Consider the following 21,779-nt stretch of genomic DNA (forward strand, 5'->3'; position numbering starts at 1 on the left):
ATGTAAAGCACTGGGTGGTCAACGCCCCGCACCTGCTGGGACAGAACAGCCCCCAACCCCCTTCCCGATGCATCAGTCTGCAGGACAAATGGGAGAGAGGAGTTAGGTGTGTGGAGAAGAGGCTCCCCACAGAGGGTCTGCTTTACCCTCTCAAGTGACACCTGGCACTGCTTCGTCCACCGGACCGGATCAGAGGCACCTTTTCGGGTAAGGTTGGTCAAAGGGCTGGTCAGCTCCGCGAAGTTGGGAATAAATCGCCGGTAATATCCGGCCAGCCCCAAAAACCGCCTCACCTCTTTCTTGGTCTTAGGTTTTGGGCAGGCTGCAATCGCTGCTGTCTTGTCTACCTGTGGACGCACCTGTCCGCCGCCCAAGTGGTACCCCAGATACCGTACCTCCCTCCATCCAACTGCACACTTCTTTGGTTTGGCCGTGAGCCCCGTGACTCCAGCACTGCCGCCATCTGCTGAACATGCTCCGCCCAGCTGTTGCTATGGATGATGACGTCATCCAGGTAAGCGGCAGCATACGCAGGAACTTACATCATGAAAAGCGAGATCAGAGGTGTTTGGCTGAGAGAAGGCCACAGTTTGCGATGCAATAATTAAAGGCCTCATGCCAGATGTCGCCACTGAAGTAAAGAACATTTACGTGGGATGGTGTGAGGGTCCTCGTTTGGCTGACGTTCGCCGATATGCTCGCCATGCTCATAACCAAGTTGAGACGCGTAAGACAACCAAAAGGGACAAGTGTGAAAAGGAGCTGCATTTGGCAGCCATGACCATGTATTACGCAGTGTGTGTAAACAGAGGACGAGGCCGAAGTCGAAGACGTGGACATGTGGGAGAGGAGGTCGAAATGGGCCACGCCAGAGCTATGATCCGAATATTTGTTTTTACTGTGGCCAGACTGGACACTGGAAGAAGGACTGTCCACAGCTGAAAAGTGATGAAATTGGGCAAAAGGCTGACTGAGGGTGGGAGGCAGGTTCTGGACGTCACGCGGCAGCGGAGCCTCCACTAATGGGTGATAGCATAAACACACTCACACATTTTTCCTGCTCTGTGTAGTGAAGAAACGCTTGCCGACTGTGATTCACGTAGTAAAGTTTTGCATGCTATTTCCGTCCTAGAGCAAAGATATTTCTCTCAGAATATAGGAAATTATGTTCATCAGTAGTGACGTCAGGGGAGTTTGATTGTCCTCCAAAGTTAAGTGGAAACCACGTTTACTCTATGTCTGCATCAGGCCAGGTTGTGAAGGAGAAAATGACAATGCCCATTGCGTGTTGTCACTCCCGATGAGCTCTCCTTCAAACACTCATTTTTGTTATCAGAGTTGTGTCCCATTAACCTGATGGGCTGTGATCTCATGTGTAAATTAGGCATTATTTTAACTTCTACACCAGAGGGTGTTAAGGTTATGTTACAGTCTGACAAAGTTTTCACAGCAGTGCAGTTTGATTCATCGGCACTTACATATGCTTATGAGTGGAAACTTCCCAGCTCTCCTTTTTCACAACAACTAGTGGAAGAAGCAAAAGCGTTAGTTTCACCCCTTTCTGATTTCATGCAACCTACTGATTTGCACTGCACATCACACATTTCTTTGGGGCCTGACAATGACTATGAGAAGAAGTGAAAAAATATGTGCGCCTACTTTATTGGCTGTGTCGCTCACTCCAGAGCACTTCGATTTTTTTAATGTTTGTGGTACTCGCCCTCACATTTCCTTGGCCAAACGTACACACTGGCAGTGACAAGGTGTGGGAGAGTTTGTTGCTACATGTCAGAGAGAAATGGAGTGGACCGTTTCACCTGCTGATCCAAATTTGATGTTTTCTGAACGATTGTCAGCGTACAAAAAAACATTTTTGAGTACAATGCATTGTCAAAGAACTGTGGACTTAATTCCTACCACAGAATCACATTTTGAAGCATGTTTTTTATCTGAAACAGATTTGTCTTCGATACCCATGTTGGCTGAAGTGCCCAATGATCTTTGGGCTAAGAGCAAATATGATGTGGGGTTGATAAAAGGCTGTGAACCAGTAATTGTCACCCCTAAATCAGACTTTTGTCCATGTAAAAAACAATACCCTTTTAAGCCTGAAGCAATTAAAGGGATTAAACCTGTTTTTCAATCTTTTCAGAAAACAGGCGTTATTGTTCCTTTTGAAAATTCACCTGTGCTTACTCCATTGTTTCCTGTTAAAAAGATTAAAGATGCTGGCCAGCCAGATGAATGGCGTTTTGTACAGGACCTCCAAGCGGTGAATGCTGCAGTTCAGCCACATGCTCCTACTGTGCCCAACCCACACACTATTTTGTCTCAAATTACATCAGATGCACAGTTTTTCTCAGTGGTTGACTTGTCGCCAGTGCACCCTGATAGCCCATTTTGGTTTGCTTTTTAGTTTGAAGGGAGATCTTGGACTTTTACCCGGTTATGCCAGGGGTACTGTGAAAGTCCCACTATTTACAATGCTGCCCTCAAAGCTAGTCTGGATTAACTTCAATCAACCACAGGCTCTGCTCTTTTGCAGTATGTGGATGACATCCTTTTATGTAGTCCATCTAAACAACAGTGTGAAAAAGACAGTGAATCTGTTGAAACATCTTCCTTCTTATGGCCATAAAGCCAGCCTTTCTAATTTACAGTTTGTACAGGACGAAGTCACCTTTTTGGGTCATGTGATTTCTAAGGATGGGCGCTCACTTTCTCCTAAACGTGTTGCTGCAGTTCAGATCATTCCTAAACCGGTTACTAAAAAACAGCTTATGTCATTCTTAGGTATAACATCTTACTGCAGGAACTTTATTCCTAACTACTCTTTTCTCGAAGCTCTCTTAGGTGCTCTTATCCATGGTAAAGGCCTCCAGTCAGCTGATCGTGTTCCATGGACTCCTGAGGCTGAATCAGCCTTTAGTCAGCTTAAGCTGGCTCTTCAAACAGCACCAACACTTGGCATTCCAGATCCTCATAAACCTTTCATACAGGCAGTTGATGAGAAGCATGGTTGTATGACATCTGTTCTTATGCAGGAACATGGGGCAGGCAAAGGCCAGTGGCTCATTTCTCAGCAAAACTGGACTCTGTGGCTGCAGGCCTGCCTGGTTGTCTTCGTGCTGTTGCAGCTGCAGAGAAAGCTGTCCTGGCCTCCCAAGATATTGTGGGCTACGCTAATTTGACTGTTTTGGTTCCTCATGCTGTTGCCTTTATTCTTCTCGAGCAGAAAACTTCACATCTTTCAACTGCTCGTTGGCTCAGATACACCTCTGTGATATGCCAAATGTCACTGTTAAACGTTGTACTGTTCTGAATCCTGCTACTTTGCTTCCAACTCCTGAGGATGGGGAGCCTCATGACTGTGAAGCTGTTTTGGAACAAGTTTGTACACCCCGACCTGATCTTTTAGAGACTCCTCTTCCAAACTCTGACATGATTCTTTTTGTAGATGGATCAGCTTTGCGTGATCCAGCCACAGGTATTAACTGTGTTTGGTTTGCAGTATGTTCTTCACATGACACTTTGTTGTCTGGTTCTCTTCCTAAACATTTCTCTGCTCAAACTACTGAGCTTATTGCACTTACTGAAGCTTGTAAGTTGGCAGCTGGTAAGTCACTATTTACACAGATTCCAGATATGCTTTTGGTGTTGTTCATGACTTTGGTGCGCTGTGGAAACACAGGCATTTCCTTAAATCAGATGGTAAAACTATTCTGAACTCCAAGCAGGTTTCTGATCTTCTTGATGCGATCCTTTTGCCTACAGCAATCTCGGTCTGTAAGTGTGCGGCTCACACTAACTCAGACGATCCTGTTGCTTGTGGCAATGCCAGAGCTGATGCTGCAGCTAAGCAAGCAGCTAAATCTTTTCCTGTTTTCGCTTCCCTCTCTTTGCAGGCAGAAGACTCCCTCACAGATCTCCATGCTTTGCAAACTTTTGCCTCTGCAGATGAAATTTGGTCACACTTAGCATACTGACTGTCAGTGTAAACGTTAACAACCTTTTTGTTATTTAATTTACAAGCTTCAGTTAAAGCTACCAATTCGACCGCTTGAAAAGAGTAATTTTTTGGTAGTGGTTGTTTTAAGAAAACTTCAGTTTTTGTTACTACTGTAAATCCTGTAGCATTTGTGCCATCAGGGTTTTTTGCTTGACCTGTTGAATAAATATAGTTATTTCTGCATTTTCATAACGTATATCAGTTAAGTCTGGCCTGGGTAAAACACTGATGGTTATTTCTGACATGCAATCATGAGGCTTTCCATCTGTGGGGTAGGTAGCAGTGTGGATGGATTAAGTGTAGCACATCTCTCGACAACAAGGTGTGGCTGTGAAAGAAGAACTGTTATGTAGGAGAGATGTCTGGTAAAGATATTTTGTTAAGTAACCATATCACAGCCACTGCATGAGGTACCTTAAGTGTTAATGGGTGAAATAACACCATTATTGTTGATGCCTGCACTGCCAATGGCTTCTGGCCATTGATTCAAAAGTACGATCTCGTCCCTTTTTCCCCCTTTCAGTGGACACTGGCCCCTAATTACCGCAATTCAGCAGGGGGTCTTTCATTAGGAGTACTGGACTCCCCCGTGCACGGTTTCAGCTCCGACCCTGGACAGCGGAAAAAACGTTGAGATCTGGTTTGAGGACCCAATTGTTGAGAAAAGTCTCTCAATGAGACTCAGAGTTGCTGGAGTCAGTTAATGCAAAGGTTTAATCTTGCAGCAAGTTCAAGAATGTGTGTGTGTATGGGTGTATGTGTGCGAACGTGTGTGAGTTTGTGAGAGTTTAAAGAACCTGTTATCCACAGGCAGGTCTTAACTAGTATGGCACGGGTCCAGCCTGTCTCATCTTTTTTGGAAGGTCCAGCGCTCGGCCGTAACCCTTCTGTCTGTTTGGACTCTCACATACATTCGGTTAATCATAGAAAAACGAGAACAAAACTTTTTAGCCCCTTAAATTCATAAAACAGACATGGTGCAGTTATTTCCATTCTAGAAAATAAGAGTAATCACCACCATTTCTATAAATTCTGGATATTCTAACAATCTGAATCTTTTTTAAATGTTCGATGAAGCCCTTTGCTGTTCTGTTTAGAGACTCAGCTGATCATAAACCAAGTTTTGCTCTTGAACCAAGCTTCTAAACTCTTCACCTTTTTCATTTCTCAGTTAGTATTCACTTTAAAACTGATTAAAAGAAAAATTAAATGAATGCCTATCAACAAATGTGGGATCTAAACTCTAGTGCTTCCTCTAAAATAATTTCCTTTCTCAATTCAGAAATGTGTGTGTTTAAGTCACAACTCCCGTGACACCAAAACGGCTTTCTTTTCTCTCTTTTCTCTACACTCTGCACTGTGAGCACACACACCAAATCAGAAAGGCTTTTTTCTCTCTTTTCTACATTATGGACTGTGGGGACACAAAACCGCTCTCTCTTTTTTTTTTTTTGATTGTGTGCCAGGGCGTTGTCTCACGTATTAGATTATGCTTAAGATACGAATGGGTTTATCAGTCACATCAGAATCCATACATACTGATCCTCCCGTAATAAAATGGTCGGATCTTATCAAACACACTTTGTTTCTTGTGACAAGTCAGCGAAACAGCGTATACACGTCAAGACACTGAATCAAGTTTGCCACAAGAACTCATAAGTTTGGCAGTATTGCTCTGCCGTCAGCAATCATACACCCATTTTATTTTCATGAGACATGTGCAGGCACCTCTTCATCTACTGTTCTATCACTATGAATTAGTTTATCTATTATCAATAAGGATACTTCTACAACTACTATCAAAGATGTCCGGACTTCTTATGTTGTCAGTTGCTATATATGAATAAGTGGGTTGCTACTGAAAAGCATTAAGCATGTCACACAGCCCAAACATATAACATTTCAGGACACACCACACAGTTAACAACCACAGTGAAGCGTGTCAAAGCCCAAACATGTAACATTCAACAGGACACTTACACAACATATTCAAATCAAACAGTCAGACAACATACAAGAACATATACCCCAGCCGGCATTGCTCCCTGCCTATTTTCCTACAACTCACTATGTGTGCGCACACCTTTATTCACAAACTCTTCAACTTATACTCTTTTACCGAAGCTGCTACAGCTCGATTGGCCAAATACCCTTAGATCCTATTTCGGTGAATTTGACATCTGCCTTGCATTTAACAGATTAGCGGTTTAGCAGTTTTAATTTAGTTTGAGTGAAGGAATTCATTTTATAGAAAAATCCTAAATCGTGAAGAAGAAAGAAGAAAGTAAGCTTATTCTCGGATTCCTGAAACTTTAGATTTGCTCTTTCTTTTACTGCAAAGTACAACGTTGAGCAGCACTAATGAGTTGTTTCTATTTTTGGCAGGCTTTACCTTTGTGGATGAAGCCCTTTCTGTCTGTGCAAAAGAAATCTTGTTACTGTGCAGAGTGACTTCTCTGAGTAGAGTCGCCTTACTTGTTGCGACTGTGCCGATGTTCGAAGCTGGAGTGCAAAGTTGTTGCTTGAATGGTGCTCGCTGGAGCATGCGGTAGTGTAAAGTTATACCATTTAAAAGGGCTGAAGAGAGCTCAGTGCAGCGGGTGGGCGGAGGTGCAAAGTGACACTATGGCCATAAAAAGAACACTGCTACAAGTGCCCATTGTGCCAGGAAGGGCCCTCGGACGTGAACCAGTGGACAGTTATCGCTTCTCGGCCTTTTGGCTAAGATCAAGTGTAGTATCTGTTCTTATCAGTTTAATGTCTGATATGTCCTCTATGCGAGGACTACATATTAAATGGATTTTTATCAATAGGAGTTGAAAAAGGAGCTTGCTCCGTTCACTCCAAGCATCGACCCGGTACTCCAGTACCGCTGGGAACGGTGCGCTCTCCTCTGCTCTTGTGTAAAAGCAAACAGTGGTGCAGGATGGAAGTTTCAGGGAGCCCAAGATGAAACTTTCTTTTAATCTGCTGAGAAAAGAGAGTGAATGCGAAGCAGACTTTAACACGGCTCTGGGAGCGAGCCGAGTGCGGGCTAACCGGGAGAATTGCTTGAAAGAAACGCGACACCGAATGAGCGGTCAGAACAAAGCCTCAATACGGTGTTCCCATGTTGTTTGTGGCTGCCTTGTCTTTTGCACAGAGTAAAAGACAAGGCAGCCATCGAATAGGGCCCGATTGTTCCTACTTGGTCAGCCGAGGAGCAAGGGGGGGGGGGGGGCAAGCGTCTCAACCAAGCAAAGCTCACCATGGGGAAGGTGGCTATGCCAACTAGCCTGATGCCCTGCTCCCGCAGTGATGGATAATCGTACTCTGGTTTCTCTTCATAATGTACGTCTTTCGCCTTTTACTAAAGACTTCCGTGGAGAGCAGCACTAATGAATTGTTTCTATTTTTGGCAGGCTTTACCTTTGCGGGTGAAGCCCTTTCTGTCTGTGCAAAAGAAATCTTGTTACTGTGCAGAGTGACTTCTCTGAGTAGAGTCGCCTTACTTGTTGCGACTGTGCCGATGTTCAAAGCTGGAGTGCAAAGTTGTTGCTTGAATGGTGCTCGCTGGAGCGTGCGGTAGTGTAAAGTTATACCATTTAAAAGGGTTGAAGAGTGCTCAGTGCAGCGGGTGGGTGGAGGTGCAAAGTGACACTATGGCCATAAAAAGAACACCGCTACAAGTGCGCATTGTGCCAGGAAGGGCCCTCGGACGTGAACCAGTGGACAGATATTGCTTCTCGGCCTTTTGGCTAAGATCAAGTGTAGTATCTGTTTTTATCAGTTTAATATGTGATATGTCTATGCAAGGACTACATATTAAATGGATTTTTATCAATAGGATTTGAAAAAGGAGCTTGCTCCGTTCACTCCAAGCATCGACCCGGTACTGCAGTGCCGCTGGGAACGGTGCGCTCTCCTCTGCTCTTGTGAAAAAGCAAACAGCGGTGCAGGATGGAAGTTTCTTTTAGTCTGCTGAGAAAAGAGAGTGAATGCGAAGTAGACTTTAACACGGCTCTGGGAGCGAGCCGAGTGCGGGCTAACCAGGAGAATTGCTTGAAAGAAACGCGAACCGAATGAGCGGTCAGAACAAAGCCTCAATACGGTGTTCCTGTGGTGTTTTTATAAAATGCGTTGAAAAAAAAGGTGTGAATGCCCCAGAGAAAACTAAAAGGTGGAGCGGAAGTGTTCGGCTGCAAGAAGGTGTGAATGTCCGACTATATTTGGTGAAAAGCAGGTGAAGCAAGGTCTGAATGCCCAACCTTACATCATCAAAAGCGAGATCAGAGGTTTTTGGCTGCAAGAAGGCGATAGTTTGCCAAAAGCGGGTAAGGTGCGAATGACCGACTAAATATCAACAAAAGTGAGGGCGGAGGTCTTCGGATGCAAGTGGGTGTGAATATCCCACCATACAAGTATGGTGGAGAGGAAGCTGTGAATGGCCGACCATAGTTTGCAAAAAGCGGGTGAGAAAAGGTGCGAATGTCCAACCATACATGATCAAAACAGGGAGCGGAGGTGTTTGGCTGCGACAAGGTGTGAATGTCCACCCATAATTAATGAAAAGCGGGCAACAAGTAGGTTCGAATGCCCAACCATACATCATCAAAAGCAGGAGTGGATGTGTTCGGCTACAAGAAGGTTTGTATGTCTGAGCATAGTTTGTAAAAAGCGGGTAAGAAAAGGTTCGAATGCCCGAACATACACCATCAAAAGAGGGAGCGGAGGTGTTCCGCTGTAAGACTGTGTGAATGTCCGACCATATTTGGTAAAAAGTGGGTATGAAAAGGTTCGAATGCCCAAATTCGGCTGCAAAAAACTGTGTTCGGCTGCAAAAAGGTGTGAATGTTTGACTAAAGTTTGTAAAAAGCGGGTAAGACAAGGTGCGAATGCCTGACAATGTATGATCAAAAGCGGGAGCGGAGGTGTTCAGCTGCAAGAAGGTCTAAATGTCCATCATTAATTGCTAGAAAACATGAAAGAAAATTTTCGAAAATCAATCCGCACATGATCATAAGTGGGAGAGGAGGTGTTCAGCTGCAAGAAGGTGTGAATGTCCTACCATAATTGCTGAAAAATGTGTTAGAAACGGTAAGAATGCCGGACCATACATCATCAAAAGCTAGAGAGGTGGTGTTCGGCGGCAAGTAGGTGTGAATGTCTGACTAAAGTTCAAATATATTAACAAAAGCGGGAGGAGAGGTCTTCGGATGAGTGGTTGAGAATTTCCGACCATAATCTATAAAATGCGGTGAAAAAAAAGGTGTGATAGAAACCTAAAAGGTGGAGCGGAAGTGTTCGGCTGCAAGAAGGTGTGAATGTCCATCTATAGTTGGTGAAAAGCAGGAAAAGCAAGGTCTGAATGCCCAATCTTACATCATCAAAAGTGAGATCAGAGGTGTTTGGCGGCAAGAAAACGGGTAAGGTGTGAATGACCGACTAAATATCAACAAAAGTGGGGGCGGAGATCTTCGGATGCAAGTGGGTGTGAATATCCCACCATACAAGTATGGTGGAGAGGAAGCTGTGAATGACCGACCATAGTTTGCAAAAAGCGGGTGAGAAAAGGTGCGAATGTCCAACCATACATGATCAAAACAGGGAGCGGAGGTGTTTGGCTGCGACAAGGTGTGAATGTCCACCCATAATTAATGAAAAGCGGGCAACAAGTAGGTTCGAATGCCCAACCATACATCAACAAAAGCAGGAGTGGATGTGTTTGGCTACAAGAAGGTTTGAATGTCCGAGCATAGTTTGTAAAAAGCGGGTAAGAAAAGGTGCGAATGCCCGACAAAGTATGATCAAAAGAGGGAGTGGAGGTTTTCGGCTACAAGAAGGTTTGAATGTCCGACCATAGTTTGTAAAAAGCGGGTAAGAAAAGGTGCGAATGCCCGAATATATACCATCAAAAGAGGAAGCGGAGGTGTTCGGCTGCAAGAAGGTGTGAACATCCGACCAAAGTTTGTAAAAAGCAGTTAAGAAAAGGTTCGAATATCCAACCAAACATAATCAAAAGTGGGAGCAGAGCTGTTCGACTGCAAGTAGGTGTGAATGTCCACCAATAATTCCTGAAAAATGGGTAACAAAAGGTGCGAATGCCCAACCATACATCATCAAAAGAAGAAGTGGATGTGTTCTGCTACAAGAAGGTTTGAATGTCCGACCATAGTTTGTAAAAAGTGGGTAAGAAAAACTTCGAATGCCCGAACATACACCATCAAAAGAGGGAGCGGAGGTGTTCCGCTGTAAGATGCTGCGAATGTCCGACCATAGTTGGTAAAAAGCGGTTAAGAAAAGGTTAAAAAACCCGACTGTACACAATCAATAGCGGGAGCGGAGTTGTTCGGCTACAAGAAGGTGTGAAAGTCCGACCATGGTTTGTAAAACGCGGGTAAGACAAGGTGCGAATACCCGACAATGTATGATCAAAAGAGGGAGCGGAGTTGTTCGGCTGCAAGGTCTGAATTTCCAACCATAATTTGTAAACACCGTTGAAGAAAAGCCTCGAAAGCCTGACTATACACCATCAAAAGCGGGAGCGGAGGTGTTCAGCTGCAAGAAGGTCTGAATGTCCACCAATAATTACTGAAAAATGGGTAAGAAAAGGTGTGAATGCCCAACTATACATCATCAAAAGCAGAAGTGGAAGTGTTCGGCCACAAGAAGGTTTGAATGTCCGACCATAGTTTGTAAAAGGCGGGTAAGAAAAGGTTCGAATGACCAAACATACACAATCAAAAGAGGGAGCGGAGGTGTTTCGCTGCAAGAATGTGTGAATGTCCGACCATAGTTGGTAAAAAGCGGGTAAGAAAAGGTTAAAATACCCGACTCTACACAATCAATAGCGGGAGCGGAGTTGTTCGGCTAAAAGAAGGTGTGAAAGTCCGACCATGGTTTGTAAAAAGCGGGTAAGAAAAGGTTCGAATGCCAAAACATACACCATCAAAAGCGGAAGCCGAGGTGTTCAGCTGCAAGTAGGTGTGAATGTCAGATCATAATTTGCAAAAAGCTGATGAGAAAGGTGTGAATGACCGACAATAATTGCTGAAAAATGTGTTAGAAAAGGTAAGAATGCCGGACCATTCATCATCAAAAGCAGGAGAAGAGGTGTTCGGCTGCAAGAAGCTGTGAATGTCCAGCCATAATTACTCAAAAATGGGTAAGAAAAGGTAGTATTGCCAGACCATAAATGATCAAAACAGGGAGCGGAGGTGTTCCGCTGTAAGAAGGTGTGAATGTCCGACCATAATTGGTAAAAAGCGGGTAAGAAAACGTTAAAATACCCGACTGTACACAATCAATAGCGGGAGCGGAGTTGTTTGGCTACTAAAAGGTGTGAAAGTCCGACCATGGTTTGTAAAAAGCGGGTAAGAAAAGGTGCGAATGCCGGACAATGTATGATCAAAAGAGGGAACGGAGGTTTTCGGCTGCAAGAAGGTCTAAATGTCCAACCATAATTTGTAAATACCGGGGAAGAAAAGGCTCGAAAGCCCGACTATACACCATCAAAAGCGGGAGCAGAGGTGTTCAGCTGCAAGAAGGTCTCAATGTCCATCAATAATTGCTAGAAAACATGAAAGAAAATTTTTTGAATATCAAACCGCACACAATCATATGCGGGAGAGGAGGTGTTCAGCTGCAAGAAGGTGTGAATGTCCACCCATAATTCCTGAAAAATGGATAAAAAAAGGTGCGAATGCCCAACCATACAACATCAAAAGCAGGTGTGAATGTCAGATCATAATTTAAAAACCTGATGAGAAATGGTGAGAATGCCCGACTATACACCATCAAATGCGGGAGCGGAGGTGTTCAGCTGTGAGTAGGTGTGAATGTCCGACCATACTTGCTGAAAAATATGACAAAGCAGTTTTCACTTGGTTTGAGTGAAGGAATTCATTTTATATCAAAATCCGAAATTGTGTAGAACTCGTGGAAATAAGTTTATTCTCGGATTCCTAAAGGTTTAGTGTTGTTCTTTGGTATACTGCAAAGTAATACTTTCTATTTTGTTGAAACCTATTCAGACATGGATAAATATTAAGGACAAAGCAGTTTTAACTTGGTTTGAGTGAAGGAATTCATTTAATATCAAAATCCGGAATTGTGTAGAACTCGTGAAAAGAAGCTTATTATCGGATTCATGAAAAAAATTAGTGTTGTTCTTTCCTATCCTGCAAAGTACTACGTTCTTTTTTGTTTAAAGCTATTTAGACATGGGTAAATATGAAGGACAAAGCAGTTTTAACTTGGTTTGAGTGAAGGAATTCATTTTATATCAAAATCCGAAATTGTGTAGAACTGGTGACAAGAAGCTTATTCTCGGATTCCTAAAGGTTTAGTGTTGTTCTTTGGTATACTGCAAAGTAATACTTTCTTTTTTGTTGAAACCTATTCAGACATGGATAAATATTAAGGACAAAGCAGTTTTAACTTGGTTTGAGTGAAGGAATTCATTTTATATCAAAATCCGAAATTGTGTAGAACTGGTGATAAGAAGCTTATTTTCGGATTCCTAAAGGTTTAGTGTTGTTCTTTGGTATACTGCAAAGTAATACTTTCTTTTTTGTTGAAACCTAATCAGACATGGATAAATATGAAGGACAAAGCAAATTTAACTTGGTTTGAGTGAAGGAATTCATTTTATATCAAAATCCGAAATTGTGTAGAACTCGTCAATCGACGCATATTCTCGGATTCCTGAAAAGGTTTAGAGTTGTTCTTTCCTATCTTGCAAAGCACAACGTTCTTTTTTTGTTTAAAGCTATTTAGACATGGATAAATAAGAAGGACAAAGCAGTTTTAACTTGGTTTGAGTGAAGGAATTCATTTTATATCAAAATCCGAAATTGTGTAGAACTCGTGAAAATAAGATTATTCTCGGATTCCTAAAGGTTTAGTGTTGTTATTTCCTATCCTGCAAAGTACAACGTTCTTTTTTTCTTTAAAGCTATTATGACATGGATAAATATGAAGGACAAAGCAGTTTTAACTTGGTTTGAGTGAAGGAATTCATTTTATATCAAAATCCAGAGTTGTGCATTATGGCAGCAGAATTGTAGTCTGCATACCTTTTATGCCAAACAGATTTGCCTTGCCAAGGGAAGTTTTATAAATGTTTATTGTTTATGTTTAAAATATATAAACTAGCAGAATAATTAATTCATCCGCCTGGTCCCTCCCACCCCGGAGAGGGCAGCCAGAGACTGGCTGCAATAGGCATCCCCGCAACCAGGGACCCAACACAGGGCAGGAGGGCCTTATGTCCACCAGGCTCAGGGCCTGCAGTCACCATATTCCGGGAGCTACTGTACCCACAGAAGGAACTGCTTTGTCCTTCATATTTATCCATGTCTAAATAGCTTTAAACAAAAAAAGAACGTTGTACTTTGCAGGATAGGAAAGAACAACTCTAAACCTTTTCAGGAATCCGAGAATAAGCGTCGATTGACAAGTTCTACACAATTTCGGATTTTGATATAAAATGAATTCCTTCACTCAAACCAAGTTAAAACTGCTTTGTCCTTCATATTCATCTATGTCTGAATCGGTTTCAACAAAATAGAAAGTATTACTTTGCAGTATACCAAAGAACAACATTAAACCTTTAGGAATCAAAGAATAAACTTATTTCCACGAGTTCTACACAATTTCGGATTTTGATATAAAATGAATTCCTTCACTAGAACCAAGTGAAAACTGCTTTGTCATATTTTTCAGCAAGTATGGTCGGACATTCACACCTACTCACAGCCGAACACCTCCGCTCCCGCATTTGATGGTGTATAGTCAGGCATTCTCACCATTTCTCATCAGGTTTTTGCAAATTATGATCTGACATTCACACCGGCTTTTGATGATGTATGGTTGGGCATTCGCACCTTTTTTTACCCATTTTTCAGGAATTATGGGTTGACATTCACACCTTCTTGCAGCTGAACACCTCCTCTCTCGCATATGATCATGTGCGGTTTGATATTCGAAAATTTTCTTTCATGTTTTTTAGCAATTATTGATGGACATTGAGACCTTCTTGCAGCTGAACACCTCTGCTCCCGCTTTTGATGGTGTATAGTCGGGCTTTCGAGCCTTTTCTTCCCCGGTTTTTACAAATTATGGTTGGACATTCAGACCTTCTTGCAGCCGAAAACCTCCGCTCCCTCTTTTGATCATACATTGTCGGATATTTGCACCTTTTCTTAAACGCTTTTTACAAAACATGGTCGGACTTTCACACCTTCTTGTAGCCGAACACATCCCTTCCCGCTATTGATTGTGTACAGTCGGGTATTTTAACCTTTTCTTACCCGCTTTTTACCAACTACGGTCGGACATTCACACCTTCTTATGGCGGAACACCTCCGCTCCCTCTTTTGATGGTGTATGTTCGGGCATTCGAACCTTTTCTTACCCGCTTTTTACAAACTATGCTCGGACATTCAAACCTTCTTGTAGCCGAACACATCCAGTCCTGCTTTTGATGATGTATGGTTGGGCATTCGCACCATTTTTTTTACCCATTTTTGAGGAATTATGGGTGGACATTCACACCTTCTTGCAGCTGAACACCTCCGCTCCCACTTATGATCATGTGCGGTTTGATATTCGAAAATTTTCTTTCATGTTTTCTAGCAATTATTGATGGACATTCAGACCTTCTTGCAGCTGAACCCCTCTGCACCCGCTTTTGATGGTGTATAGTCGGGCTTTCGAGCCTTTTCTTCCCCGGTTTTTACAAATTATGGTTGGACATTCAGACCTTCTTTTAGCCGAAAACCTCCGCTCCCTCTTTTGATCATACATTGTCGGGCATTCGCACCTTTTCTTACCCGCTATTTACAAAACATGGTCGGACTTTCACACCTTCTTGTAGCCGAACACATTCGCTCCCGCTATTGATTGTGTACAGTCGGGTATTTTAACCTTTTCTTACCCGCTTTTTACCAACTATGGTCGGACATTCACACCTTCTTATGGCGGAACACCTCCGCTCCCTCTTTTGATGGTGTATGTTCGGGCATTCGAACCTTTTCTTACCCGCTTTTTACAAACTATGTTCGGACATTCAAACCTTCTTGTAGCCGAACACATCCAGTCCTGCTTTTGATGATGTATGTTGGGCATTCGCACCTTTTTTTTTACCCATTTTTGAGGAATTATGGGTGGACATTCACACCTTGTTGCAGCTGAACACCTCCTCTCCCACTTATGATCATGTGCGGTTGGATATTCGAAAATTTTTTTTCATGTTTTCTAGCAATTATTGATGGACATTCAGACCTTCTTGCAGCTGAACCCCTCTGCACCCGCTTTTGATGGTGTATAGTCGGGCTTCCGAGCCTTTTCTTCCCCGGTTTTTACAAATTACGGTTGGACATTTAGACCTTCTTGCAGCCGAAAACCTCTGTTTCCTCTTTTGATCATACATTGTCCGGCATTCACACCTTTTCTTACCCGCTTTTTACAAACCATGGTCGGACTTTCACACCTTTTAGTAGCCAAACAACTCCGCTACCGCTATTGATTGTGTACAGTCGGGTATTTTAACCTTTTCTTACCCGCTTTTTACCAATTATGGTCGGACATTAGCACCTTCTTACAGCGGAACACCTCCGCTCCCTGTTTTGATCATTTATGGTCTGGCAATACTACCTTTTCTTACCCGTTTTTCAGTAATTATGGCTGGACATTCACAGCTTCTTGCAGCCGAACACCTCTTCTCCCGCTTTTGATGATGAATGGTCCGGCATTCTTACCTTTTCTAACACATTTTTCAGCAATTATTGTCGGTCATTCACACCTTTCTCATCAGCTTTTTGAAAATTATGATCTGACATTCACACCTACTTGCAGCCGAACACCTCGGCTTCCGCTTTTGTGATGGTGTATGTTCGGGCATTCGAACCTTTTCTTACCCACTTTTTACAAACTATGCTCGGACATTCACACCTTCTTGCAGCGAAACACCTCCGCTCCCTCTTTTGATTGTGTATGTTCGGGCATTCAAACCTTTTCTTACCCGCCTTTTACAAACTATGGTCGGACATTCAAACCTTCTTGTGGCCGAACACATCCACTTCTGCTTTTGATGATGTATAGTTGGGCATTCACACCTTTTCTTACCCATTTTTCAGTAATTATTGGTGGACATTCAGACCTTCTTGCAGCTGAACACCTCTGCTCCCGCTTTTGATGGTGTATAGTCGGGCTTTCGAGGCTTTTCTTCAACGGTGTTTACAAATTATGGTTGGAAATTCAGACCTTGCAGCCGAACACCTCCGCTCCCTCTTTTGATCATACATTGTCGGACATTCGCACCTTGTCTTACCCGCGTTTTACAAACCATGGTCGGACATTCACAGCTTCCTCTCCACCATACTTGTATGGTGGGATATTCACACCCACTTGCATCCGAAGACCTCCGCCCCCACTTTTGTTGATATTTAGTCGGTCATTCACACCTTACCCGTTTTCTTGCAGCCAAACACCTCTGATCTCGCTTTTGATGATGTAAGATTGGGCATTCAGACCTTGCTTTTCCTGCTTTTCACCAACTATAGACGGACATTCACACCTTCTTGCAGCCGAACACTTCCGCTCCACCTTTTAGGTTTCTATCACACCTTTTTTTCACCGCATTTTATAGATTATGGTTGGAAATTCTCAACCACTCATCCGAAGACCTCTCCTCCCGCTTTTGTTAATATATTTGAACTTTAGTCAGACATTCACACCTACTTGCAGCCGAACACCACCTCTCTAGCTTTTGATGATGTATGGTCCGGCATTCCTACCGTTTCTAACACATTTTTCAGCAATTATGGTAGGACATTCACACCTTCTTGCAGCTGAACACCTCTTCTCCCACTTATGATCATATGCAGATTGATTTTCGAAAATTTTCTTTCATGTTTTCTAGCAATTAATGATGGACATTTAGACCTTCTTGCAGCTGAACACCTCCGCTCCCGCTTTTGATCATACATTGTCAGGCATTCGAACCTTGTCTTACAAACTTTAGTCAAACATTCACACCTTTTTGCAGCCGAACACAGTTTTTTTCAGCCAATTTTGGGCATTCGAACCTTTTCATACCCACTTTTTACCAACTATGGTCGGACATTCAAACCTTCTTGTAGCCGAACACATCCAGTCCTGCTTTTGATGATGTATGTTCAGGCATTCGAACCTTTTCTTACCCGCTTTTTACAAACTATGCTCGGACATTCAAACCTTCTTGTAGCCGAACACATCCACTCCTGCTTTTGATGATGTATGGTTGGGCATTCGAACCTACTTGTTGCCCGCTTTTCATTAATTATGGGTGGACATTCACACCTTGTCGCAGCCAAACACCTCCGCTCCCTGTTTTGATCATGTATGGTTGGACATTCGCACCTTTTCTCACCCGCTTTTTGCAAACTATGGTCGGCCATTCACAGCTTCCTCTCCACCATACTTCTATGGTGGGATATTCACACCCACTTGCATCCGAAGACCTCCGCCCCCACTTTTGTTGATATTTAGTCGGTCATTCGCACCTTACCCACTTTTGGCAAACTATGGCCTTCTTGCAGCCAAAAACCTCTGATCTCGCTTTTGATGATGTAAGGTTGGGCATTCATACCTTGCTTCACCTGCTTTTCACCAAATATAGTCGGACATTCACACCTTCTTGCAGCCGAACACTTCCGCTCCACCTTTTAGTTTTCTATGGGGCATTCACACCTTTTTTTTCACCGCATTTTATAAAAACACCACAGGAACACCGTATTGAGGCTTTGTTCTGACCGCTCATTCGGTGTCGCGTTTCTTTCAAGCAATTCTCCTGGTTAGCCCGCACTCGGCTCGCTCCCAGAACTGTGTTAAAGTCTACTTCGCATTCACTCTCTTTCCTCAGCAGACTAAAAGAAAGTTTCATCTTGGGCTCCCTGAAACTTCCATCCTGCACCGCTGTTTGCTTTTTCACAAGAGCAGAGGAGAGCGCACCGTTCCCAGGGGCACTACAGTACCGGGTCGATGCTTGGAGTGAACGGAGCAAGCTCCTTTTTCAACTCCTATTGATACAAATCCATTTAATATGTAGTCCTCGCATAGAGGACACATCAGACATTAAACTAATAAGAACAGATACTACACTTGATCTTAGCCAAAAGGCCGAGAAGCGATAACTGTCCACTGGTTCACGTCCGAGGGCCCTTCCTGGCACAATGCGCACTTGTAGCGGTGTTCTTTTTATGGCCATAGTTTCACTTTGCACCTCCGCCCACCCGCTGCACTGAGCACTCTTCAGCCCTTTTAAATGGTATAACTTTACACTACCGCACGCTCCAGCGAGCACCATTCAAGCAACAACTTTGCACTCCAGCTTCGAACATTGGCACAGTCGCAACAAGTAAGGCGACTCTACTCAGAGAAGTCACTCTGCACAGTAACAAGATTTCTTTTGCACAGACAGAAAGGGCTTCATCCGCAAAGGTAAAGCCTGCCAAAAATAGAAACAACTCATTAGTGCTGCTCAACGTTGTACTTTGCAGTAAAAGAAAGAGCAAATCTAAAGATTCAGGAATCCGAGAATAAGCTTACTTCCATGAGTTCTTCACGATTTCGGATTTTGCTATAAAATGAATTCCTTCACTCAAACTAAATTAAAACTGCTAAACCGCTAATCTGTTACATGCAAGGCAGATGTCAAGTTCACCGAAATAGGATCTAAGGGTATTTGGCCAATCGAGCTGTAGCAGCTTCGGTAAAAGAGTATAAGTTGAAGAGTTTGTGAATAAAGGTGTGCGCACACATAGTGAGTTGTAGGAAAATAGGCAGGGAGCAATGCCGGCTGGGGTATAGGTTCTTGTATGTTGTCTGACTGTTTGATTTGAATGTGTTGTGTAAGTGTCCTGTTGAATGTTACATGTTTGGGCTTTGACACGCTTCACTGTGGTTGTTAACTGTGTGGTGTGTCCTGAAATGTTATATGTTTGGGCTGTGTGACATGCTTAATGCTTTTCAGTAGCAACCCACTTATTCATATATAGCAACTGACAACATAAGAAGTCCGGACATACTTTGATAGTAGTTGTAGAAGTATCCTTATTGATAATAGATAAACTAATTCATAGTGATAGAACAGTAGATGAACAGGTGCCTGCACATGTCTCATGAAAATAAAATGGGTGTATGATTGCTGACGGCAGAGCAATACTGCCAAACTTATGAGTTCTTGTGGCAAACTTGATTCAGTGTCTTGACGTGTATACGCTGTTTCGCTGACTTGTCACAAGAAACAAAGTATGTTTGATAAGATCCGACCATTTTATTACGGGAGGATCAGTATGTATGGATTCTGATGTGACTGATAAACTCATTCGTATCTTAAGCATAATCTAATACGTGAGACAACGCCCTGGCACACAATCAAAAAAAAAAAAAGAGAGAGCGGTTTTGTGTCCCCACAGTCCATAATGTAGAAAAGAGAGAAAAAAGCCTTTCTGATTTGTTGTGTGTGCTCACAGTGCAGAGTGTAGAGAAAAGAGAGAAAAGAAAGCCGTTTTGGTGTCACGGGTGTTGTGACTTACACACACACATTTCTGAATTGAGAAAGGAAATTATTTTAGAGGAAGCACTAGAGTTTAGATCCCACATTTGTTGATAGGCATTCATTTAATTTTTCTTTTAATCAGTTTTAAAGTGAATACTAACTGAGAAATGAAAAAGGTGAAGAGTTTAGAAGCTTGGTTCAAGAGCAAAACTTGGTTTATGATCAGCTCAGTCTCTAAACAGAACAGCAAAGGGCTTCATCGAACATTTAAAAAAGATTCAGATTGTTAGAATATCCAGAATTTATAGGAATGGTGGTGATTACTCTTATTTTCTAGAATGGAAATAACTGCACCATGTCTGTTTTATGAATTTAAGGGGCTAAAAAGTTTTGTTCTCGTTTTTCTATGATTAACCGAATGTATGTGAGAGTCCAAACAGACAGAAGGGTTACGGCCGAGCGCTGGACCTTCCAAAAAAGATGAGACAGGCTGGACCCGTGCCATACTAGTTAAGGCCTGCCTGTGGATAACAGGTTCTTTAAACTCTCACACACACAAACTCACACACGTTCGCACACATACACCCATTCACACATACATTCTTGAACTTGCTGCAAGATTAAACCTTTGCATTAACTGACTCCAGCAACTCTGAGTCTCATTGAGAGACTAGCAATTATTGATGGACATTCAGACCTTCTTGCAGCTGAACCCCTCTGCACCCGCTTTTGATGGTGTATAGTCGGGCTTCCGAGCCTTTTCTTCCCCGGTTTTTACAAATTACGGTTGGACATTTAGACCTTCTTGCAGCCGAAAACCTCTGTTTCCTCTTTTGATCATACATTGTCCGGCATTCACACCTTTTCTTACCCGCTTTTTACAAACCATGGTCGGACTTTCACACCTTTTAGTAGCCAAACAACTCCGCTACCGCTATTGATTGTGTACAGTCGGGTATTTTAACCTTTTCTTACCCGCTTTTTACCAATTATGGTCGGACATTAGCACCTTCTTACAGCGGAACACCTCCGCTCCCTGTTTTGATCATTTATGGTCTGGCAATACTACCTTTTCTTACCCGTTTTTCAGTAATTATGGCTGGACATTCACAGCTTCTTGCAGCCGAACACCTCTTCTCCCGCTTTTGATGATGAATGGTCCGGCATTCTTACCTTTTCTAACACATTTTTCAGCAATTATTGTCGGTCATTCACACCTTTCTCATCAGCTTTTTGAAAATTATGATCTGACATTCACACCTACTTGCAGCCGAACACCTCGGCTTCCGCTTTTGTGATGGTGTATGTTCGGGCATTCGAACCTTTTCTTACCCACTTTTTACAAACTATGCTCGGACATTCACACCTTCTTGCAGCGAAACACCTCCGCTCCCTCTTTTGATTGTGTATGTTCGGGCATTCAAACCTTTTCTTACCCGCCTTTTACAAACTATGGTCGGACATTCAAACCTTCTTGTGGCCGAACACATCCACTTCTGCTTTTGATGATGTATAGTTGGGCATTCACACCTTTTCTTACCCATTTTTCAGTAATTATTGGTGGACATTCAGACCTTCTTGCAGCTGAACACCTCTGCTCCCGCTTTTGATGGTGTATAGTCGGGCTTTCGAGGCTTTTCTTCAACGGTGTTTACAAATTATGGTTGGAAATTCAGACCTTGCAGCCGAACACCTCCGCTCCCTCTTTTGATCATACATTGTCGGACATTCGCACCTTGTCTTACCCGCGTTTTACAAACCATGGTCGGACATTCACAGCTTCCTCTCCACCATACTTGTATGGTGGGATATTCACACCCACTTGCATCCGAAGACCTCCGCCCCCACTTTTGTTGATATTTAGTCGGTCATTCACACCTTACCCGTTTTCTTGCAGCCAAACACCTCTGATCTCGCTTTTGATGATGTAAGATTGGGCATTCAGACCTTGCTTTTCCTGCTTTTCACCAACTATAGACGGACATTCACACCTTCTTGCAGCCGAACACTTCCGCTCCACCTTTTAGGTTTCTATCACACCTTTTTTTCACCGCATTTTATAGATTATGGTTGGAAATTCTCAACCACTCATCCGAAGACCTCTCCTCCCGCTTTTGTTAATATATTTGAACTTTAGTCAGACATTCACACCTACTTGCAGCCGAACACCACCTCTCTAGCTTTTGATGATGTATGGTCCGGCATTCCTACCGTTTCTAACACATTTTTCAGCAATTATGGTAGGAC

General features: G+C 43.0%; 4 non-coding genes across 4 annotated transcripts; 3 read left to right on the plus strand and 1 right to left on the minus strand.

The window, feature by feature from the left end:
* Positions 1-6,710: 6,710 nt before the first annotated feature.
* On the plus strand, positions 6,711-6,901 carry LOC140307908 (U2 spliceosomal RNA). Its single transcript, XR_011915930.1, has one exon. It is a non-coding gene; the product is annotated as a U2 spliceosomal RNA (small nuclear RNA).
* Positions 6,902-7,316: 415 nt separating this feature from the next.
* Positions 7,317-7,428, plus strand: LOC140307826 (U5 spliceosomal RNA). The gene has a single exon (XR_011915855.1). It is a non-coding gene; the product is annotated as a U5 spliceosomal RNA (small nuclear RNA).
* Positions 7,429-7,726: 298 nt separating this feature from the next.
* Positions 7,727-7,914, plus strand: LOC140308039 (U2 spliceosomal RNA). Its single transcript, XR_011916049.1, has one exon. It is a non-coding gene; the product is annotated as a U2 spliceosomal RNA (small nuclear RNA).
* Positions 7,915-17,972: 10,058 nt separating this feature from the next.
* Positions 17,973-18,163, minus strand: LOC140308009 (U2 spliceosomal RNA). The gene has a single exon (XR_011916023.1). It is a non-coding gene; the product is annotated as a U2 spliceosomal RNA (small nuclear RNA).
* Between the last annotated feature and the right edge of the window lie 3,616 nt (positions 18,164-21,779).

Source organism: Leuresthes tenuis, unplaced genomic scaffold (genome assembly GCF_036924035.1).
Source record: "Leuresthes tenuis unplaced genomic scaffold, fLeuTen1.0.hap1 SCAF_5, whole genome shotgun sequence".
In the NCBI taxonomy this organism is placed as follows: Eukaryota; Metazoa; Chordata; class Actinopteri; order Atheriniformes; family Atherinopsidae; genus Leuresthes; species Leuresthes tenuis.